At 35.8% G+C, this 25682-nt stretch overlaps 1 long non-coding RNA gene across 1 annotated transcript in view; it reads right to left on the reverse strand.

Moving 5' to 3' along the window:
* Positions 1-13681: 13681 nt before the first annotated feature.
* The window catches only part of LOC140529869 (uncharacterized), a 101476-nt gene continuing 89475 nt past the window's right edge, over positions 13682-25682 (reverse strand). Inside the window, exon 3 of the long non-coding RNA XR_011975712.1 lies at positions 13682-13914. This is a non-coding gene — a long non-coding RNA (uncharacterized lncRNA). The remainder of the gene's footprint in view (positions 13915-25682) is intronic.

The raw sequence follows: 25682 nt of genomic DNA on the forward strand, positions 1-25682 counted from the left end.
TCCATCCTTCTTCATTATATTGAAGAAAATGCCTTACTCTGTCTCTCTACTTTTCTATTCACAGGAAAAGTTTTTTGGGCTACATGACTAATCTGCTCCTGATGCCTAAGAGGTGTGTAACTACTCAGCCAACCTTGATTTATGGTCTAAAAGCCAAAGTCATTAGTAAAGTGCTCCTTGGCTAGTGGCGGCTGAAACAATGATGCATGGAAGTATAAATTTTCACTCATTTGAACTCATTTGGGGACATTTTTTACCTCCCTTTAAGTTATTTAAAAAAAAAAATCTTTTCCCAGTGAATTAGATGCATCTGAAATATCAGACACCATTACATTGCTTTCATCATATCATGTTGTGTGTATACATACACATATATGCATATATATATACATATGCATACACATGCATATATATACTTGTCTCCCCTATTAGAATGTAAACTCAATACAAGTAAGCATCGTTTCATTCTTTTCATTAGTTTCCCCAGAGCTTACCACAATGCCTGGCACTTAAGAAATATTGGTTGATTGATACAGTCAAATCAACAAGCATTCATTAAGTATTCATTATGTGCCAGGCACTGTGCTAAATACTGAAGATTCAAAAAAAAAAAGAGCCAGTCCTTAATCTCAAGGAACTCTAACCTAATGGGGGAACCAAGATGCAAACAATAATATACAAACCAATCAGGTAGATAGATGATATACAGACGCACATATTTTCATGTATCTACATGTATAAATGTGAAAAATTGGAGACAATCTCAGCGGGAAGGTTTTAACATGAAGGGGGTTTGGGAAAGGCTGGTATTAGAAAGTGAGATTTTAACTGAAACTTGAAAGAAGTCCTTTCCGCTCTTCCCCTCTGACCTAGCAGAGTTAGAGTGACAGGAGCAGTCATAGGGGACGGAATCAGAAGATTCCAGGGCTCAGATCCCGCCTTGGAAGCTTACTAGCTCTATGTTGGCTGTGGAAAAGTCACTGATCCTCTCAAGGTTTCCATTTCTTTGAATTTGATGTAGTTTGATAATCTATGTGCAAGATTCTAGGGATACAAAAAGCAAAATGGAAACAATTCCTACGCTCAAGGACCTTATATTCTACTGGGGGAATACAATATATAAACAGATAAGAACATAGACAATGATTTAAAGGAAAATGGAGAAAATATCGCCATTAACTCTCACATCATTATAGAGAAAGGTTTTTTAAATCTGAAGGCACTTTATAAATGTGATTTATTATCACTAAAAAGAAATTCATTCATAATCTTCTTAATCTGAATTCATCTTTATACCAGACAATTGAATTTGGGGCTAGGGGGTCCTCCCTGAGAGCCTCATATTTAATTTTTGCTTGTTTTTATTAGCACAGTACCTGTCACCTAGGGATAAGGAATGGAACTCTGGTTTTATTGATGTAGGGAGTCCCTATAGAAGGAAAGTCTCTGCACCAAAACTAGTTAGCACTTGCTCTGGAATATAATTATTAATTATTGTAAATTATTAAAATATAATTAAAGAGGTTAGGTGACTTATCCATAGTCCCATGTGCCCATAGTCACACAGTCAGCATAGGTCAAAGGTAAGACTCGAGCCCAGGTCTTCCTGGCTTTGAAGCTGGCTCTCTATCAGCTTTCTGTAAGCTATATTGCCTTGAGACTGGCACGTTATGAGCACTTAATATGTGCCTTTTCATTCATTTAGATGACCTTCAAAAATGATTCTGCAATTAACATGTTTTGTTTTTTTAAAAAAATAGTTATGGTTTCTTATTGGTTTTGTTTTTTTTCTTTGAGGAAACTGAGGTTAAATGAGTTGTCTAGGGTCACACAGTGTCTGAGATCAGAACTGAACTCAGATCCTCCTGACTCCAGGGCTGATGCTCTATCCACTGTACCACCTAGCTGGAGCCCTGCCAGTTTTATTTTTACAGAAGGTAGGACTTCTCCTATTGGACTGGGGGTTTCAGAGACATATATATTGTATTAGAAATAGTGAAGAAAACAGATAAGTTCTGCTTTCAGAACTACACTATTTAAAAAAAAGACATATCAATGGTTTGGGATGCCCTACTGAATGACCAGAAATAAGTTCCCTGTATTTTTGAGTGGCCAGGCTAGGATAAATTATAAAGGGTTTCTGTTCAAAGATGATTTAATACTGTTAACAGGGAAAGAAGTCAACAGGGCAGATCTTTGGAGAATAATATTCTTCATATCTGAAATGCAGCTTTGGTTAGACTACTAAAAGTGGACATTAAAGATTAGGAAGACACCTATCTGCTTTTAAGGCTGATTCTGACCAGTGTCACACATATGTAAAAATCATCTACTCCTGTAGTATTCATCAGTTAAGACTGGTTGTTTTGGATTTTGTTATATTTTTTATTCATTTGTAAAATATGCTCCTTAAATGCATATCTCCATCTTCTCTCTCCCTGCCCCCATACCTCACAAAGTGTTCTCCATGTAGGAAATGATTTATAAATGGATAGTGTCATATTGTAATCATTTAACTGCTTGGTAGGTCATCATATGAATGTTTCCAGTGACAAAATATCAAAAATGGCTGTACAACAATATGATTTTCTCCATTTTATCCCACCTGCCCACCCTGGTTTTTTTCCTATCCCAATAGAACTCACATATATAAATAACTTTTTTGATTATTATTACAGTTTTCACGCTTTAATAGGTTTCTTAATTTTCACAGGAGATCTAACAAGTCCTCACTTTCTAGTGAGGATAATTTTCCACCCCTCTCGATTTTACCTACTTAGCCTACCAAAACATTCTATTCTAGATTTTGTAAATTTTATAGAAGAAAAAACAAAAGCTTTATGTATCAAAAGTTTAATTTGCTATATTTTACTTGAAACTGAGTTTTATATTTTTGTTACATGTTACTGTTAGCAGGTCAATATCAAAAGAACTGTGTTTTCAATTTTATGTGACAGCATATGTGATATACATTCACAGTTTCACAATACATTCAAAACTAAAAATAATACCCCATTCAGGCATTTAGTTTGTATCCATTAAGTACCTACAATGCACATTGAGGAATTCAAGGTACTAGGGATGTGAAACCAAAAATGAAAAATGGTAACTACCTTCTAGGAACTTCCAACTAAATGGATACGGTATTGGTTGCCTTCTCAATGAGGGGAGGAGGGGAGAGAGGGAGAGAGTCCGGAATTCAAAATACAGTATAAAACCTTTCCTGTTACCTGAGGGTTTCAAGGAGGAATACATACACATACATACATACACATACATATATACATGCAAAGAGCATGTACACATACACAGAGTATGCACACATGCATATATACACATCAACATATATAAATATATGTAACATGATGTGTAAATATATGTATATTAAGAATGAATGTTAAAATATTTTGCATGTAATCAGGAAGTGTTTAATGAAATAAAAAATATTTTTTAAAAGATTACCTCTATTGTCACAGAATTGTCAGTTAGTGCTTTACAGCTTGAAAATAAATTCATATACATATGTATATACTACATATACATATATATTTTTTCCTTTGGTCACATCCACCTTATCATTTAGGTACAAAAATAAAGTTACACAGCAATAAATTTAACCCTGAAAAAAACAAAAAGCATTGAGAAGATATGTTATCGATGGATGTCAGATATATTGTAAATGCATATTTCCTGTAAATGAAACAGTGATATTTTTAACTTGGAACCTAAATCAGAAATTGAATAGAATTCAAAAGGCAAAGCCAAATGGTTCATATTGTTAGCCAAAATGGAGACGCAGTCCTTGGCTCGTGTCTGTATTAAGTAAGAGTTTTCTAACTGACCCTCAAAACTTAGTCCAAAATTTTTTCTCCCTTCCCTTTTGTGTGGAAAGCACAGAAATGGAGCAGGATACATTTGGGACCAAGTGTTATGGTGGATGACCCCAAAAGAGGCTCTCTGAAAAAAAAAGAACACAGACATTGGCTAAATATGAAAGGGGGAAAGTGAATTCAAAAGGCAAGACAAACCACATCTTTGGCAATCCATTTCTGACATTCTGTATTACAATACCAGTCACAACCATAAGTGCCAAAGTTTCATAACATGTATTTAATCTATATGAGTTCATCTTTTTCAATACATTGAAGAAATTGACTAGTTTGTCACCAAATAACTTTTTTTAAATTATTGTATTAAAAAAAGTATCTTATGGACCTGATTGTTCTAATTTTTTATAAATGTTTGCATTTATAAAATATTAAGATTTTATTGAGGGTCTCTAATGGTAAAATTGTTTTTATTTATGCTCTTAGTAGTGAAAAAACTTTTCCTCTTGCAAATATTTTATACACATTTAGCTGTGTGCTATAAAATGTAGAAAAATATGTCTTTTATTGATTTTGTCATCTACACATCAAAGAAAATATTAAGTATCACATAAGTATCTATTCCAACCCACACCTGGATAAGATTTACCTTTATAAAATGTCCAGCATGGTTAAAGACCTCACTTGACAATGAGTCCATGACTTTGCAAGGCAGATGATTCAGCTTTCAGATAGCTCTAACCATTCGGAAGTGTTCTTTCATTTTAAGCCTATATTTCCCTTTCTGTAACTTGTAGCCATTTTTTTTCTGGGGACAGAAAGAACAAGTCTAATCTCTCTGTAGCACTCACTTTGGACTATTACACTTCCAATTTGATTTCACCAGTTTAGTCCCCAGAGGGGAGACTACCCATGGTTCAAGGTACTCTGTGGCTTCATGCTCCTAAAACTATAACTCATGAGATCCCAGCAGTGCATTCACCTTTAATCATCAGCAGGTTAATACAATTATCTCATAGAAAAGGCATTATTGAAAGGGCATAACATACACCTGACACTAGCAGTGTGACCCTGGACAAGCCACTTAACCCCAATTGTCTCACATGCAAAAAAAAAAAAAAACAACTCAGAAAGGGCATAGTATAACAGTGTAACAAAATATTCTCTAGGAAGGAGGGAAGGAAAGAAGGAAGGAAGGAAGAAAGGAGGGAGGGAGGGAAGGAGAAAGAAGAAAGAGAGAGAGAAAGAAAGAAAGAAGGAAAGAAAGAAGGAAGGAAAGAAGGAAGGAAAGGAAGGAAGGAAGAAAGGGAAAGGGAAAGGGAAAGGAAAAGGGAAAGGAAGAAAAAATTGTATTTTCTTATAAATACCCACTAGGACAGTGGGGTAAGAGTAGGCAAACACACAGAGTACACTAGTGTAGAAGCACACACTTAGGGAATAGATATAGCTAAAACAAGTCCCATCTCTGCTGCTGTGCCCTTTCTCCTCTCGTGCCTTTGTCCTCTTGGGAGAAGAGATCCACAGGGCTGCTCCCTGGGGAGACAGTCTCTGTTAGGCAAGTGACTCAGCTGAGTTCCCGAGGTCTGCTCTCCACAAATTAACCCTCAACATATTTGAAAGGCGAAAATAATTCTTAACTCTTCTTGCTACCTTATCGAACTCATAGTTGGACTCTGCCACACTGGACATAGCCACAGAGACAAGGGTGGGGGAATTAGAAATAAGTCCCCTGTCTTGTCAAAGTCAGCTAAAAGTACTGCGAAGAGCCAGCTACCTCAGCAAACTCTTTGAGGAATGTCTCTCCCTCTGTGGTGCTCAGTAGTTTTTGAAGCACCCTGATTGCTGTGACTGAAGCCAAACCACCCAAGGGATCTATAACTGTAGTCTACATAATTGATGCAGATTCTTATTCACACCCGCTAAAGGAGAAATGGAATATAAACACATCTGTATCTTTCCTTTAAGACCTTAACTCCTTATCATGTCTGTTATCTGTTCCTCATACACCGTGATTTCATCAGATGAGCTTCATTGATCAGAGGCTTTCTAGACAAAATCCATGAATGCAACATTTGCCTTCATAAATTTTCACATTCCTCTCATGTTTTCTTACACTTTTGGTACTTTGTCCGCAGGGAAAGTGGTCAGTGGCGGATAATCCTATCTTTTTATTTATCTATTACTCCTCTACCTCTATTTCCACAGTTACTCTCATTGAGGCACCCAAGTAGAAAGATCAGTGCTTTACCAGGAGCTTCACAGAAGTACATTTTGAAGAGGAACTAGAAAAAGAACTTGATGAGACAGAACTAGAGGGAAAGAATTTATAGGCCAAAAGGATAATGGTTGAGGAGTGAGATAATGGCACAAAGAAATCTTGTAGATGATGAGCCAAGAAGTCCTGTAGAATAAGAGAAAAAGAGAAGCTATTCTATATGTGAAGTTGCCAACTTTCTCAGAAAAGAAGGGGAAAAAAAAGGATGTAATTTCTAGCAAAGCCAGGAGTTTCCTGTGGAAGCTGCCTCTGTGTTAATAGGACTTGTATAGACTAAACATTTTTCTAGCACGGCATTCCCTTCCTGTTAGTGGAAGAATTTTTTTTCCAGCAATGTAAAGTCTACCTATTTGTTAAAGAGATGACATACAAATTAAAATAATCTGAAGTCTGAGGCATTTCATAGTTATGATGTGTTTTTGAAAAACTATAATTAAAGGTGATTTGAGTAATGGGGGAATAAACTCTCTTAAAATAAATGAAAATATGTTGAAAAAGCAATAAAATAGCTACTCTACCTATCTACCAAAAGTTTTGTGGAATGGGTTATATGTGTGTGTGGGGGGGGGGGGATATTCAGTTAAAGTCAGTGTGCTAAGCATCATTTGGGTCAAAACAGTAAAGGAATCTGGCAAATGTCCCTCTTTATCAAATATCCTACCATCCTATGAATCAAAAACTTGTGAACTATTTAAAAATATATACATGCTCTATTAACGGTAAAAAGAATGTGGATAGAGTCACTATTTTCCCTCATATTATTACAGGGGAAATTGAGGGATATTTAGTTTTAGAACTTATCCTTCAACTATTGCATTACTCTTTTTTCAAAAAAAATAACTTTACATGAAATTGTTCTCCATAACATTTTATTCCTTCTAAAGCATATTTACCTCTTATTTTACAAACTACCATAAGGTTTGGGGCAGCTAGATGGTTCAGTGGAGAGAGCATATGTGACCATGGGAAAATCATTTAACTCCTGTTTGCCTATGAGCCACCTAGCTGGTTCAATGGATAGAATGTTGTATCTAGAGTTGGGAAGACCTTAGTTTAAATCCAGTTGTAGACACTTACTAGCTGTGTAACCCTAGTCATGTCACTTAACCTCTGTTTATCTTGATTCACTGGAGAATAAAGTGGCAAACCACACCAATACCCATGTCAAGAAAAGCCCAGGGTTCACAGGGTCACAAAAACTCAAATACAACTGATGGATTGAATAACAATAACAAACCATAAGACGTAGTTTTCTAACATGCTTGAAGATCCTTTAGATGAAGATGCGATACAGCTTTGAAAAGAAGAATTGCTTTTATTTGAAGGCTGGTGAATGATCCCAATCTCTTGACCATTACCATAGAGAAAATCAAGGAAGAAAGATAATTTTCAGGTTTTCCATTCCCAACATCTTCCCCAAGATTAGAATAAGGATTGGATATTTGTTATATTTTCTAGTTTTGTTGATTCTTTTTCAGAATCACAGAATTATGAAATCACAAATAGACCTAGAAAGGAGCAGGAAATATATTCCAATTCTTTAATATCTCAGGCATGAATCCATTCTGAAACATCTCTAATTACTTCCAATCAACCACCTTTAGTGATAGGAAACTCATTATTTCCCAGTAGAACATTCTGCTTGTATTCCTTGAGGACAACAACTGTTTCATTTTTATGTTTGCTTCTTCAGTGTTTAGCACAGTGCTTTGCACATGATAGGTGCTTAATAACTGCTTATTGCTTGAACTTGATCTTAATTCAAGTCATAGTTACATGTTTTGAACAGAAATGGGACAAATGTAGAATTCTTCAGTGGGCTAGTCAAAAATAACCATTTCTTGGGAAGTAGTGGCTTAATGTTAGTAGTATGTAGTTGTTTGAACTTGACAGTTATCTAGATCTTCAACATAAACAATAAAAATATAGTTGAATTATTAGAAGGGCAAGATATGACACATCTTTTCCTTATTTCCCTGGAAATACATTTTTTAAAAACTTTTTTCCTATCATTCATCTTTTTCATAAACCTTGGCAAATATTGACCTTCACTTTTCTGATATTGTCCTTATTAATCTTGTATCATCTTTATTGATGCCAAATTCAGAATACCAAGGGGAAAGGGGAGATAAAACTCTAGGCAAGTAAAATAGAAAGGCCAAGATGAGTTTTTTTATGGGATTTAGGAGAGCTGAAAATAATTCAGATTAACTAGGAAGAAATCAATGGAGAGAAAGAAGTTGAAAAAAAATGAGAAGAGGGAGCTGCTTGATCAAGGTATTAAAGTTCCTAGACATTTTGGTTTAGGTCTACTGCTTCCATTTTCTGAAAAAGTATTTTCTTAAGACCTAGGGTATGTCTATATCTATATTAATATAAAGATATTGGCAGATTTAGCATATGTTCTTATTAGAAGAATGAGTTTCCCAGAAGAGAATTTTGAGGAGAAATCAACATTCAGTTTTAGAGTTTGGAATACATAATGAATAAAAGCCTGGCTGCAGCCTGAGGCACACCCTAGATTTTGGAAAGTAGACTATAAAAGGTTCAGAAAATGAACAGATAGGATCCTATAACCTGAAGTTTCACAGGGCAAGTCAAAGAGATGAGACATTCTGAAGGGATTCCAAAAAGCACAGAAAGAAGACTGACTAAAAATGCTAATGGAAATGCAAAGTAAATTCATTGACAAACTTGAATTTTTTAAAAGCATATACATAAGATGAAAGAAACAATATAGCTAAGAATAAATATAAAAGCTTGGCGATATCATGTAAAAATAGAGTCTAAGACTCATCACTAAAGTTGAGGAAAAACATAATTAAGACTAGGATTTTTTTTTTAATTTTATTTTAGGGGTGAGAAGAGGATCAAAGAAGGCATAGTGCTACATATTGCTCAGAGTAGATGCAGAAAGAGGGAAGGAAGCAGGCTTTTAAGCTTTTACTATTTGCCAAACACTGTGAAAAGTGCTTTACAATATCTCATTTGATCTTCATAATAACTCTAGAAGGCAGATCTTACTGTTATCCCCATTTAACAGTCAAGGAAGCTGAGGCAAACAGAGGTTGTGATTTGCCAAGGGTCACACAGCTTAAGTGTCTGAAGCCATATTTGAACTCAGGTTTTCCTGATGCCAGGCCCGGTACCTATCCACTGTGCCATCTAGATGCCTCAGATCTTGCTTTTCTTTTTTCTACCAAGGATTGTGACCTTTAAACAAGGCAGAGGAGAACAAAATGGTTAATAGGAAGTTAAAGCCAATGGGATATAACTGGACACCTATCATCAGCAACCTTTGAAAATTCATGGGAAACATTTGATATAAACACTACTCATTTGATATAAACACTACAAACATCTAGAATATTGTTATTCAGTTTTACATGATACCCTGTTGGAAACAAGGAGATTAACAAGCTAGAGTAGGTCCAGAAAAGTGTCAAAATAGTTGCAAATCCTTGCAACCAAACAACTTTGTTCAATGAGCATTTATTGAGTGCTTATATCCAGGGCACTGTCGTAAGTACTGGCAATACAATGATCAGTAATATACAGTGCCTGATTTCAAGAAGCTTCACAATAGAATCAGGCTGAAGACAAATGCAATTTTAAAAAAAAAAAGAAGAGTTGCAGTAGAAAGAAAGGTGAGGACATTACAGAGGAGAAGATCTGGCAAAATGTTATGAGAGTTGAGGGAGAGATTACTTTCAGCTGGGTTAAGTATTATCAGAATAAGCTTTATGGAATTTGAATCTGGTCATGCAGGAAAGAAGGAGCTTCACCATATAGAGAAGGGAGTAAAGAGATGGTCATTCCAAGCAGGGAGATTGATTGAAATAAAGGCAAAGAGAGAAAAAAAAAAAAAACAGGTTGAAAATGAGGAACACAGATTAATCCAATTTAGTTTAATATCATTTGTATAAGGATCCTGTAAAGGAACTAGTAATATTTAGCCTGGAGAAAATAAAATTTTGAGCCAGGGGAGGAGAACATAGTGGTTGTTTTCAAGCATTCCAAGGTTTATTATGCACAGGAGAGATTAATTAGTGTTTTCTACTTGACCCTTTAGGTAAGAATTAGAGGTAATGGGTGGAAGTTTGATGAGACACAAATTTTAATTAAATAAAAGGAAAATCTTATCACCAATTAGAGCTACTCCAAAATAGAATGGACTACATTTGGAGGAGATAAGTTCTTTTCCACTGCAGGTCTTCAAGTGCAAGTTGGTATGTTATACAGAGGATTCATTTTACAAGGATTGGGTGAAGTAGTTGAAGGCTGGTCTTTTGCATCTTTGAGTTTCTGTGATTCTAGTGTGTGATTGTGAGATGGCTAGTAAAAGTTCTCCATCATTATTCTATGCTAGGCTTGTCATTTGCTTCAAAGAACCCATTTAATTTTTTAGAAAAGAAAACAAGCTTTGTTTCCAAGCCATTGACTATGTTTCATTTCATAACATTGTCTAAATCCCCAATGACTCCTTATTGCCTCTAGGAAAAACCACAAATTCCTCAGTCTTGCTTCTGAAAGCCTTCCTCAATCTGCATCCCACCTTCAGCATCATTTTATGCCAGTCCTTATCAAAATTCTCTATTACGGTGAAATTGTCCTGCTGGCTGACCACCTTACAAGACATTGCAATTAGTCACCCATTTTTGGAACATTTCCTCCCCTCCTCTACCTTGTAGAATCCCCAGCTTTCTTCAAGGCGCAGTTTGGGTGGTACTTCCTATTCAAGGCATTTCCTGATCCCCCTTTCTCTAAACCTTAGCACTCTTTCCCTCTTCAAAGTATATTGTAATATCTTATATGAGTTGATTCACATATTAAATCCCTTAGTAGAATATAAGCTCTTTGAGAGACTTTTATTTTAACTTTTATCCCCAATAACTTTCACATAGTAGGTGCTTGTTGAAGCAAATCTAATTAATTTAAAAACATATGTATTTTGAAAACTTCCTATGTTTGGCCAATCTGCCTAAAAGAAGCAGGGTCTTCTTTGTCCTCCTCTGTGAGTGCATGGGGCTAGTTAATTCTAAAAAAACATGCTCAGCACAAAGATAGGATAATTGAGCTCAGAAAGTTGTGCTTGTATTGAATAGTACTTATACAGCAAGTCAATAAGTAAGTTTTAGAACTCAAAATATAAATATATATATGCATATATATGCACACACACGTATATATGTATATATATATATATATATATATATATATATATATATATATATATATATATATATACATATAAACATTGGCACAGTTGCTTAAGTAGCCATAAATAATGAAGAGAAAAATAGAAAAACATCAAGAATCAATCAATAACGCATTTATTAAGTGCTTGTTGTGTTCCAGTCACAGCTGGGATCCAGAGACAGAAAGAGAAAGCCCTTATCTTCAAGGAACTTATATACTGGTATACATGTTCGTTAAACTATTGATGTGGTATAATATATTTTGTTTAAAATCTAGTATTCTGTTAAATCACACTTTTGATGTAGGCAGCTGGTGGCACAAAGAATAAAGTATTGGACCTGGAATCAAGAAACCCTAAGTTAAAATCTGTCTTCATATTTACGAGCTGTGTGACACTGGGCAAATCACTTAACCTCTGACTTCATCAGTTGCCTCAACTGAAAAATGAGGAGAGTTATTGTACCTATCCTAGAGGATTGTTGAGTTATTGTACCTATCTTAGAGGGTTGTTGAGTTATTGTATCTATCTTAGAGGGTTGTTGTGTTATTGTACCTATCTTAGAGGGTTGTTGAGTTATTGTACCTATCTTAGAGGATTGTTGAGTTATTGTACCTATCTTAGAGGGTTGTTGAGTTATTGTACCAATCTTACAGGGTTGTTGAGTTATTGTACCTATCTTAGAGGATTGTTGAGTTATTGTATCTATCTTAGAGGGTTGTTGAGTTATTGTACCTATCTTAGAGGGTTGTTGAGTTATTGTACCTATCTTAGAGGGTTGTTGTGTTATTGTACCCATCTTAGAGGGTTGTTGAGTTATTGTATCTATCTTAGAGGATTGTTGAGTTATTGTATCTATCTTAGAGGGTTGTTGAGTTATTGTATCTATCTTAGAGGGTTGTTGTGTTATTGTACCTATCTTAGAGGATTGTTGAGTTATTGTACCTATCTTAGAGGGTTGTTGTAAGGCTCAAACGAGATGTTTGTAAAAAGCATTTAACAGTGATTAGCACTTGGTAGGCATCTTATAAATGTTTATTCTCTTTGCCTCCCCTTGTTTTGGAGGGTTTTGTTTTGTTTTGTTTTTGGTGAGAAAACATTAGCAAATCGGGAAGGCTGAAACACTTTGTGTAGAAGGTGATACTTCAGCTGAGTTTTAAAAAGTTAGGGATGCTGGGAGGGTTACGGGAGGTGAGAGTATGCCCCAGGCATGTGCTCAGTTAGAAGTAGAGTGAAGCCATATATCATGATGAGGATGATAATACTACATCCCATTCATAGAACCCTTTAAAGTCTGCAAAATGCTTTACATACAGTATGCAAGAAAAAGAGTCAGGAACAAGACGGGAGGGAGACACTAATAATTAAACATGTAGGGGTGAAAATCAGGTGATGAACTTTTCAACCTCACCAGTGTACAAACCATAGAATAATGTGTATCTCATTAAAAAGATAATACAATCAAGGTTCCAAGAGTAAATAATTCCTAATCCCACCAATGTATGTTCAGTACAAAAACTTTGTTTTATTAGCTTTACTGTAGTGCTTTTATGTCTTGTATATGTCTACACCATCAATGTGGGTCTTAGATACGATGCTTTTATAAAGGAGAGACCCGTCTGTGAAATTAAATTGTGAAGCACCGATCACCAATGAAAGCAAATATCGGTACCTAATCCACGCCTTTTAACGACGATGGCATTTGCTACTTCTGCTTTCTCACTTGTAAAATCAAAGCAATCAGAGTAACAAAGAAGCTAGCTTGTTAAAACTGATTGTTTTTCATGATCTTAAAATAGTTTTCTTCTTTTCACATCTAAGAAAGTGACAGCTAAAGTACAGAAGGGAAAAGAGTCTCTCATTTAGGACAATTGGCTGATTTATTTTCCTCCTGCACATCTTTTTAAAGCATCAGTAGTAACCGAACATATAAACTGAGATCAACAGTGTCATCATGTTCACAGGAACGATGTAGTCTAATGGAAATATGAGTGCAGATCCTTCTTCACCAGGGCAGAAAGCATTTGGGAAAATCTAGACGTGAAATACTTTGTTTGCACTGTTTGGTTAGAGGCAAAACAATCTAATGTCTTACTTGGATTTCAAGACTCTGACCTTACTCTTCCAACACACACATATCTAGCATGGAGGGTCCCCATATTCCATCTGGCTACACATTTTCCCTTCAGGATTGATTCTAATGCTATCGACTCAAGGCCCCTTCTGGCATGCTCCTTGCAATATTATTTGAAGATAATTTCTCCACTGTCATTTAATCACTGATAATTCCCTTGATATCATTAATAACTAACATCAATTAGCTTTTATAAAGGAATGTTTAATGAAAACCTATATCAAAAATCCATATACAATAATCTCTGAAACAAGGGACAGCCTCCAAGGCCAGAAGATGACTCAAATTGTACATCCATCACCATGTTCACTTGCAGGTATAGCATAGTCAGTGGGTTGTTTTTTTATTTATATATCAAAAGCTGTCTTCTACTGTGCTGGGTCCTCCTTGGTCTTGACCACTGAATCTCAGATGTTTCTTTGCACATTTCCATACTCACAGGGTCATGTCCCGGTCCATTCTATTGCAAATGCTCATTCTCCTAAGAACAGGAGAGAAGAAACATAAAAGAAAAAGAAGTGTCAATGACATGCATTTAAGACCCTGAGTTGTTCTGTGGCTCTACCTCTCTCCTTTCTCAGAGACTTAAAGTAGACTTTGCCTTGTTGGTAACCAGGGAAGGGAGATCTAGTTTCTCCATCAGAGCCTTTTGTATTCATTCTCAGTTGTAGTTCAGAAACCAGTTAAAAGGCTTTCCCTCACTGTGGACAAGAAACAGTCACAGAACACACATATATCCTCTGAACCTAGTGCAAGATTCCCTCCCCCTCCAATAGCCATCATTGTGCCTTTACAGACACATGCTCACCAAACTGGAGCCATGGGAGTGGAATGGGGAGCCCCAGCCTCCCAGGCATGCTTGGAGACTTAATCCCTGTTTGCCAGTTTCACCACTGCACCTGAAAAGCCTAAGATGAATGTAAATCCTTATTAATGGTAAAGGAAGAATTATGTTTCATGTTCATTCCACATAATTTCTTTTAAACATCATAGTTCTCATTTAGTATACAGGAAGTGAAAGATGGTCCAAGAGATAGAGAACTGGACCTGGAGTCAGGAAGATTTCAATTCAAACTCTGTCCCAGACACTTGCGGTGTAACCTTGGGCAAAGCACTTAAACTCTGATTGCCTTAGTTTCCTCATCTATAAAATGGGGACATTAATGCACATGTTGCTTATGGTTGTTGTAAGGATCAAATGAGATAACATTTGTAAAATATTCATCAAACTTAAAATACCCCATAAAGGCTAAAGTATATTTTATGAAGATATAATATAGTGAGTATTAACATTGATATTAATAATCAATAAGAGCAAAAATTATTTAACTGTTACAAATCAGATTAATTTTATTTCAAATGATATATAGACATTAAAACATGGCTCCATTCCCTTAAGATCGAATATATGCATGTAAGATTCAACTGGCAGTTCCAGTGCTCAGACCAGGAAAGAAACTTCATCATTCATGGGACAAAAATAGTATAATACTCAATTAAAACAAATGAGTTATTATGGCTCACAGATGAGGGTTATTAACAAAGCTTTTAGTCTTAATTAATTATTCTTTTCTAACTTGGAGTACAGCTCAGTCATTTCTATCTACTGAAGAATTACATGTTACATCTTTTATATCCCTCCATTGTAAAACATGGACAGTCTCCCAGCGCCATGCCAGGAAACTGAATCGCTTCCATTTGAATTGTCTTAGGAAGATTCTGAGGATCACCTGGCAGGATAGCGTACCAGACACTGAAGTCCTTGCTTGAGCTGAACTGCCAAGTATTCAAACTATGCTTCAGAGAGCTCAGCTCTGATGGGCGGGTCACGTTGTTCAAATGCAAAACGAACGCTTGCCAAAAAGACTATTTTATGGAGAATTTGCATGGGGCAGGGGATCGCATGGTGGACAGAAGAAACAATACAAGGGCACTCTCAAGGTCCCTCTCAATAACTTCAGATTTGACTGTGTAACATGGGAGACACTGGCACAGGACCACTCAGCATAGCCTGCCCACATAAGAAAAGATGGTGTGCTCTTTGAGCAAAGCAGAATTGAAGCACAAAATAAACGCAAAATGCGCACATTTGAGAAATCCACCCCAAACATTCACATGGGCTATCTGTGCCCAACCCATGGTAGAGCATTCTGAGCTCATATTGGTCTGCTCAGCCACAGTCAGACGCACTGAAATTTCACTTTACAATGGTGATGTCATTTTTGGTCCTCTTAGAAGACTAAGGACAACAACCACCAACCAACCTCAGTTTCAGGGTTGTAGGACAACTCCCTTGTTGCCTTGGTGTCTTTGGTTGGATTAAATTAAAAGTAGAATATCATATATGGAGCTTATGTTTTCACTATTTAAATTTTATTAATAATTTGGGGAAGAGAGAGCATCTTATAATGTGCTCAGTACTTGAAATGAGGAGATTGAGATCCATTCAGACTGGGGAAATTACTAGGTATGTGACTACAAGCTTCTCTAGGTATTTCACTACCCCATCTGATGAGAATCTACATCAGAGGGTCATTGTGAGGAAAGTGCTTTCACGCCCTTGCCAATAGAATGCAAATTTCGCTGAAAGCTGTAACCATTTTCAATTTTGGCTTTTATTGTCATCACCTAGGAACAGTACCTAATAAAAAATAGATTTTAAATAAAAATTTGCTGAATTGAATTGAGCTGCACTGTTACACAGGTGCTTGTTGTTGTAATCAGGATGGGTAATGTGCTATTTGAGCTCTGATAATTAAGAATAATTGTATCACTATTCATGTTTTTAATTAGATTTTTTTTTGCTTGGACCCTTCCTCTGATTTATTGGCATAGGGACCTATTTGTGAGACTATGTTCTCACTTGGTGCAGATTAACACTTATTTTGCAATTTAGAATCTTAGAAGGGTGCCTGGGACATTAAGAGATTACATGACTTGCCCAGAGTCATCTTGCCAATATATGTTAAAATTGTGACTTGGAACTAGGTCCTCTTGACTCCAAGGCTGCCATTCTGCCTATAAATAATATTAATAATAGCTCACATTTCTGCAAAATAGTGTTCTCATAACTGTCTTTTGAGTAGTATATTCCCCCCATTTACAGATAAGAATATTAAGACTCACAGAGGTTCACATGCAGACTTGCAAATACATTACTATTGCACGTGTTACAATTCATAGCCTGAACGCATGTTTGGAGAAGAACCAAAGCCATATGTCACTATATTTTTATTCCTTCTATTATATTCTGAAAGACATACTAATCATAATCAGTAATAGCATTTACATAGCATCTATTACATACCAAATATTGCTCTAAGTGCTTTATAAACATCAGCTCATTTTATTCTCATAACAATCATAGGAGGTAGGTGGTATTCTTAGCCACATTTTTCAGTTGAGGAGACTGAGATCAAGTCAACAGAGATCATGTCTCCCAAAGTTACATAGCTATTAAACGTTTGAGGTTGGTTATGATCTCAGATTTCCCTCCTCCAGCCTGACGTTCTATCTGCTATGTCACCTAGCTGCCTATAGTGGATAAAGAACTGGCCCTGGAATCAGGAAGACCTGGGTTCAAGTCCTTCCTCTGATTCATACCACCTGTGTGACTATAGGCAAATCAGTTAATACCATACTGGCCCCAGCAATTCTCTAAGACTGTAAATGACAAACAAGTTGCCAAATAAAATCAGTGACAGAAATTTCCATACAAAGAATCATAGATCTGAACCAAAACAAACAAAAGTGACTTTTGACTTTATTATAAAATCCAACACGAGTGACAGTTTGCAAAACAATGATCATTAGTCACTGATGCCAACTGCTTCTTTAGCAGAATAAGTAAGGAATTAGGTGCATGTAGGGACAAAATAACCTCATCCCCTAGCCACAGTGCTCATAACACTCAAGGAAAAAGGGAATGTGAAAAGGAGATGTTGTTGTCATGGATGGAAGGAAGTATACCATGTCATTGGTACAGAATTGCCAGGATGCCATTCCTGACACCATCACAGATGCCAAATAAGCCAGTTATTTAGGCATGGTTTTTAAGTTACAGATGTTTATTTCAATGAAAAATATGTTATGCAATCTTGTGCAGGGTGTGTCCTCTACCTAAGGACAGAGGCAGCTAATGGTCTAGTAGGTAGCATGCTGGACCTAGGTCAGGAAGACCTACATTCAGATTCCACCTCTGATATTTATTGCTGCACTGCTGCTGCTGTGGCTGATAATGATACAGGTACTTATAAAGCATCTGCCATGATGCCAAGCACTATACTAAACGCTTTTCAAATATCATCTCATTTTATTCTCACAACTACCCAGGGAGGTAGGTGCTATTATTTTCCCATTTCATAGTTAAGGAAACTGAGGCAAAAAGGAGTTAAGTGACTTGCCCAGAGTCACACACTTAGGAAGTTTCTGAGGCCAAATTTGAACTCAGATCTTCCTGATTCCTGAGTCAAAGCTCTATTCATTGTGCAAGTTCACTTAGCCTCTGCCTGCCTCAGTTTCCTAAACTGTAAAATGGGGGAAAATAGTAGTGCCCACTTCCCATGGTGGTTGTGAGAATTAAATGAGATAATATTTATAAAGCATTTTTCAAATCTTAATATATTAACATATATATAATTAACTACATAAATGAGTTCAATCATTTTTCAGTCATTTCTTACTCTTCATGACCCTATCTTGGCTTCGCTTGTCAGAGATACTATGATTTGCTATTCCTTCTCCAGATCATTTTATAGATGTGGAAACTGAGGCAAACAGAGTTCAGTGACTCGCCCGGTGTCACACAGTTAGTAAGTATCTGAGGCCAGATTTGAACTCGGGAAGATGACTCAGGATGACAGTTAAATAGTATTACTAAGGATTACTACTAGGGATAGTACAGTGGGTCAATTTGTGTATTTCTTTTCTGTTAACATACATCATCAGTGTTTGACTATGAACATACCTAATGTACTGAAACACTAGTTTATTTGTTTGCTTTAGGGCAAAACAAATCCCAGGTGACTTCTTTCTCCCACTCCCCAATACAAGAATGCAATAGCTAAGGGTACAGAAAGAAAAAGAGTCTCCAATCTAGGACAATTTCCAGATACATTTTATTTCCCTCATGTACCTCTTTGTAAACTACAATTACTACTCAGACATAACTCTTGCATTAGCACAATCATTATTTTCAAGGAAACAGAGTAGTTCAAGGGAACTCACTGTATGAGGACAGCACTACCCAAAATAGAAGACAGTTGGGAATTTTATTTGGTTTCTTCCCAGAAAAATACATCATCTTGAAATTTCCATAGGAGGCAAAACAACCATCCCCATCCCTCATTCAAGAGATCTGTCTACTTCTACTGGGAAAGGGGAAAGGAAAGAGAAGATACTACTCTATGGGCTACAGATTTAATTTTGAAATGATGGAATTATGTTTTTTCTTTAGCACACAGAGTTCACTTTGATTTGTTCATCTAATTAGACACTATCCTAATGTGTAAACCAATTTAGCAAACCTACTGAATTTAGTGATCCTCTCCATCTGTAAAACCCAAAGTTTTGAATTTAAAACATGGGAATTTAAGAAAAGAATAGTACTACCGAGGAATCCATGCATTTTTATAGATAACAAAGCGCAGAAATGAGTTTAGAGAGAGAGACTGCTAATTGATGTACTAGATAGAGCACTCATCTGAAGTCAGGAAGACCTGAATTCAAATGTAACCTCAGACCCTTACTAGCTGTGTGACACTAGGCAAGTCACTAAGCCTCTACCTCAGTTTCCTCATCTGTTAAAAGGGAATAATCATAGCCCCTACCTCCAGGGTTTTGAAGATTAATTTGTTTTTAAAAATTGAAAAGTGCTTTGCAATCTTAGAGTGCTAACTATTAAGAAACAAAAGAATTTAAATTCTAAAAGAATTTAAAGACTATGTCCTACAACTTTCCCCAAATACTAAACAAAGTTGGAGACAACTGAGTATATATTGTTATCAGAAAGCTGATTTCACAAAGTGTTTGGGACACAAGGATACAGCAGAAATGCTCTTATTCTTTCTCTTTCATGTGATCCAGTCAGTGCTAGATAAGATTTATATTATCGAGTTAAAATTCTGGGGGTAAAGTGGACAAAATATGTTGTTTCCATTAAGGTTCTCTGTATAGTAAGGAAAGAAAGGAGGAAAGGGGGAAGGAAGGAAGGAAGGAAGGAAGGAAGGAAGGAAGGAAGGAAGGAAGGAAGGAAGGAAGGAAGGAAGGAAGGAAGGAAGGAAGGGAGGAAGGGAGGAAGGGAGGAAGGGAGGAAGGGAGGAAGGGAGGAAGGGAGGAAGGAAGGAAGGAAGGAAGGAAGGAAGGAAGGAAGGAAGGAAGGAAGGAAGGAAGGAAGGAAGGAAGGAAGGAAGGAAGGAAAGAAAAAAGACATTTTCCTAGGAGTTAATAAATCAGTATTTCAAGATAGTTGACTTCTGTAGCCTAAATTTCAATGGAATTACATGTCAAGAAAAACCTCTAACTCAAGCAAACAATATGTTCCTGTAGACTAGACTTCTCCACCATTGTTACCCCCCTTCTGATTTCAGGACTTCAACTATTTTTATTGACTAAATCTGCATTTTTTTTACTACTTCTGCATGTATTTTAATTTTTTTTAAAGTTTGTTATGAATACTTTTAGAATTAAGTAGTACTAATTTCTACATCTACCTCAACCCCCCTCCCTGACTATATCTGTCAGTTTTATAGATGTGATTGCTAAAGATCATATCAGGGCTGAACTCCTTTGCAAAGAAGACCAATTAGTATGCTCATTAATTAGGGTTCTGTTTACACTTATATTATCAGCTCTACTCCTTTATTTGTATTAACTAAAGTCTCCTGTCTTCATTAGAGTCATTAGTGACTGTCAGTAAATTATGTTTTCAATTTCACAAGTAGAATAACTTTAAATTTCACATCTTGTAATTTTGGATTGTCGTCATATCTACGTGCTGTCACTTTTAACCCAGGCATCACATCTTATCTAAGTGAACAAATTAGAATCCAACAAGGAGAACGGTAATAATCAATGTGTTAATTGTCCTTCCCTGCTGCAGTTAGCGCTGATTTTTCTTTGCCTTTTTCTCCTCTTCCTCTAATACCATTGCTTAATAATAATAAAATTTTATGTTTCTTCCTCTGAGGTCCTATGATAATAAATCCCTACATTCATACAGCATTATTAACTTTTTCAAAGTGCTTTCAAATTTAACGTCTCATTGAGCTTTTAAATAAAAAAAGCCTTAAAATGTCTCCTAATTAGTGCTTTTGTAAGCCTACACAATTCAATCCAAGCTAAAAGTGATTATAATGTATAAAATCTTAAGTCTCCATGATCATAAAACTGTATGTTACACCATGCAGAAAAAGAAAGAAAATATTTTATTATGGTGGATATTGATAGATATTCTCAGCAATTTACTAAGAATTATAGAGCAAATTAGAATGGCATGCTGTACTTGACCTTTACAGAACACTATAATACATGTATGTTCAAAGGGAATAGCCAATCAACAAAGAGAAATAGCAATTCTCTTTAGAAGAGAAAAATCGATTAAGTAAGTCATTTATATTTGTCCCATTTCTCCCTGAAATTATCAAACCCTAATTAGCAGAAATGTCTCTGTTTCTACCTGCTCCATTGCTAGAGAGGACAATGCTCTTATTGAGGAAGACACGTGGCACATAGTAGGCATTTAATTAATGTTTTTAACTGACGTTAAATCCAGGAATGAGGAGTTAGTTTTCACATGAAATCCTTTCCCTAATTCATCAATTCAATTTCTTGGCTTCAATTTCCCCTTCTCATGAGTGAAAGTGGCAACACATCCATGGCTAGCTTTAGAGAGACTGTGTGATACAAGGCTATGGCACTGGGCTTGATGCCAAGAAGCCCTGAGTTCATCTCTTACCTGGATACCTCCTGAGTTCATTGTACATGATTGCAGGGTGATTCATCTCTAGGAACCTCATTTTCTAATCTTCAAAATGAGAATAAGACTAGTCCCTACTTCACAGGGCTGTTGTAAGACTCAAATATAAGTAAAATTCTTTGGAAACTAAAATGCTGCATCAGTGCAAAATTATGATCAGTTTGAATGTAAGTTCAAGTGGCTTATTTGTTTTGGTACTTCAATAGTGAGTATGGTTCTTGGGATAGAGTAAGTGCACAGCTCAAGTTTGTTGATTGACCAATCACTGTGTATAGGTATATTTTAGAAATCATTGAGAATAATCTACATAAGGAATTTTAATTAGAAAAAAAAAACACTGGCTATAAAATATTGTGGAGGAATAAATTTCACGTGAGGTGCCTGGGAATGGGGTGTGTTGTATATACTATGAGACTGGGTTTGATGATGCCAAAAGACTAGTTTTGCTGAACTGTTTTTTGTTGTAATTTTTCCTTTTCTTTTTTATTATTTGTTACAGAGTTAAATGAGTAGAGGAAAGGGAAGGAATATATTTGGAAATTAAAGTGATATAAAAATAATGATAAAATATTTTAAAGAATAGACCACATATAGACTATTTCGTTGAATACTTGAAAATTATTGATAATTTTTATACTTTGCGATCTAAACAAGACAACTAATACTATGCTATACTTTATATAACTTTATCTCAAAATATCACAAATGATTTCTAAGCATTACAATGAGTATTTTGAAATCAAAGCACTTGGAAATTATTTATAAGCGTTTATGACACAAGCAATAGGAAGCAGCATTAGATGAAGAGAGAATTTTTTTGTTCAGTTGTTTTCAGTTGTGTCCAACTCTTTTTAACCCTATTTGGATTTTTTTTGGCAAAGCTACTTAAGGGGTCTGTCATTTCCTTCTCCAGATAATTTTATAGATAAGGAAACTGAGGCAAAGAGAGTTCAGTGACATGCCCAAGATCACACAGCTAGTAGATGTCTGAGGCTCAATTTGAAGTCACTGAGTTGATCCAAAGAGAGATGTCATATGTTTGTACGTATCTATCTATATATGTATACACACATATATATGTGTATGTGTGTGTATTTATATACATATATGCTTTTAGTTGTCATCATTTTCTCAAAGATTTAGGTTCATTTTTTAATATTTTATTTTTTCCAAATTATGTGTAAAACAATTTTTAACACTCTTTTTTTAATTTTCAAATTTCAAATTCTCTCCTTCCCCCTCTTCATTGAAAAGGCAAGCAATTTGATATAGGTTACACATGTGCAGTTATGAAAAACATATTTCTAATACAATTTAGTTCTGAATACTGTAAGGATCTAAGATTTCTTGATTCTTGCTTACTACTGTTACAGACGCTGATAGCAGCCCTGGGTAAAGGGTGGCCATTAGCAAGTTCCCATGACTGGAAAGTCTATCAGACTGTGACTAACCTGGCAGCAAATTTCTCTGTGAAGGAAAGTTGATAAAAATAAGAGAAAGGTAGCAGAATCACAAATGGCAATAGAATAGAAAGGTCTAGAAGTGTTGTCTATAAACCAAAGTTGACCAGAATCCCTGAATTAATCAGTCGTCCCTGAATTAGTGTATTAACTGAACACATATTCTGCACGCCCCATATCATTGAAATTACAGATCAAGTTTAAAAAATAATAGCAAGAACAAAGCTAAATTCTAGGGATTTAAAAAAAAAGTGAAAAATGCCCTGCATTCAAGAAGCTTGGAAATCTAAAGAGTCTAAAAAGTGTAAAAAATTATAGGAATTATATAAATTCTCCTGGAGTGGTCTTGCTTTCTTTGCTATGATCAGTGACTTTAGGGCAGATCCTCTATGATTTTAGTCAAGTCAGAACATATTGAAAAATCTTTTGGTTGGACTATTTGTATGAACTAATTCTCCCTAGTCACCTTTTCCTCCTAGAATTCCAAGCTTACTTCAAGGCTCTCCACTCATATCACTTCCTATATAAGATGGGTTCTGAATTTCCAACTTCTAGTTTTTCCGCTTATCCCTTCCCCACCTTCCCCTCCCAAAAGAATGCTCTGCAAACCAAAAAAAAAAAAAATGTATATTTGGTTTTCATCTACTTTTTTCACATACTTTTTTTTCTCCCTCAGAAAATATAAGTAAGATTTGTGACAGAATGGTTTATTCTTATCTTTTCAATCCCCAAAGTCTGGTACAGCACCCATCCCCTAGTAGGTGCTTAACAAATGATTCCTCGCTAAATAATGAATAGCTACCTGATTCTGTTGGATGTAGCTTGTGACTACCATGTTGTTTCCTAGTCTAGAATCTTTGGGTCACAGATTTAGATGTGGAAGGCATCATGGAGTCTGTCTACTCCAACTTTATTATTTTACAGAGCTGAAAACTGAGGACTTGAGAGGTTGAGTGATTTGCTGATAGTCACAGAGATAAGAAACAAAATTTGTTTTTGAGACCAGTTTTAACTCCTTTAAAATTTTTATTTTAAATAAATAAATATAATATAATATAATGTAATATAATATAAAAAATAATAAAATATTAAAAATAAAAAATATAAATTAAATATATATAAAGAAAAGGAATTTTAAATTCCTTTTAACAATACAATGCCTGGCTAATTGAGTCCATTGCATTTTTATTTCATAGCCATAGAGATGTATTGCTATTCTTAACCAAATCTATTGCTTTCTTTCCACCAGTTAAGTAGTATAAAGAAAGAAAAAAAAAGTATGTGTTCTAAGACTTGAAATTTTGGATAGGTTTACTTGACAGTAGAATTAGAGAATGTCAGAGTTGGAAGGCACCTGTGGAATCTAACTCATACTGAATCCTCTTTACAAGCGTACCTGACAAGTGTCCATGCAGCCTTTGCTTGAAGACTCCAATAACTGACATTTAATGGACCCATTTGCAACATCTACCCTTTACTCCTATTTCAGTTCTCTGGTTCTAGGCAGAGCAAGCTTAATCCACTTCCAGGTGACAGATTTCAGAAAATGTATAGACATCTAGTGAACATTGCCCAAGTATCCTCTTTTCCTGGATCAGTTTTCCCAACTCCTTTAATTAAATTCCTATCGTGTGATCATTTCCCAATTATTGCAGACAACAACCCCATTCCCTCTTGGGTAAATTCATTGGATTAGACAGGTAAAGTAAGAAGACTTTAAAGTGGCAATGCTTTTGAGTGGCTGGTATCTCATATTGATACTAGTGGGAATCAAAGTCCTCTCACTCACTAAATTTGAAATTTTCCTCAAAAAGTAGCCATTCTTTTTGTTTCCATTCTCAGTTACAGGCAAGTTTATATCCCACCATGCACTGAGTTTTGTGGGTATCTTCACCAAACTGAATACCATGATAACATATGATCATCCTCAATATGATAGAAATTAAATTCAAGAATATATTTAAATAGGTGTAACATCCCACATTATTTTAAAGACTATAGAGCAAAACCAAAAATGCATGCGTCTTAATGTCTTGAATTCATTGATTAACTTATCTACTCAATAAAAGTCACCTTCACTACTTAAGACTGATAATTGGCACTCCAAAAGGCAGTAGGATTCATCACTGCTGACCTTCACCACAAATCCCTGTCAGGCTCCAAGTTATGGATTGGTAAGTAGTGGTGGTTATGATTAGCGTATAACCTTTCATGATAGTAATGATATGAGAAGAGTTATTTTAATGAGAGAAAAAAAAGATTCCAATGAAAGAATTCTTGTTCTTTCTTTCCCAAAGATAGAACTATCCAATTGGATTTGAAAGGTGGGTGGGTATGTTTTTTTTTTTCTTCTTCTTGTCTTACCCTTGGACGTGATCACCCTTTAAGGTAGACAGGCTTGTCAGCACTTCTTTCATTTAAGGCTGAGGAGTTATTCTTCACTTGCAGCAGGGAGTGAGAAGGAGAATTGAATTTGCTGACGGCTGGGGTTCTTGGAGCCAGTGAATGCACACGTTTCAATAAGGAGGCATGCTGAGTATGGCATGCATGTGGGGGGTGGCTTACCAGTATCCTTTTTTGTTGGTATGTTTTCATAGCCATTACAGTAATGAGATTAGCAATGCACAGGCTGATCATGCTTTCTTTAGATATTACATTTTGTATACGATGGACAAATATGAAGTGAGCAGCCAGAAAAAGAGACATTTGGTAAGAAAGCACAACATGAGGGTGGTGTATCTCAGCATACACTGTGTGCAGGAAGGAAGAGCTTTGTGAAATAGATGATTCCTGCTGGGGTCTTAACACTGGTGC

The sequence above is a fragment of the Notamacropus eugenii genome, chromosome 2 (assembly GCF_028372415.1).
Source record: "Notamacropus eugenii isolate mMacEug1 chromosome 2, mMacEug1.pri_v2, whole genome shotgun sequence".
Lineage (NCBI taxonomy): Eukaryota > Metazoa > Chordata > Mammalia > Diprotodontia > Macropodidae > Notamacropus > Notamacropus eugenii.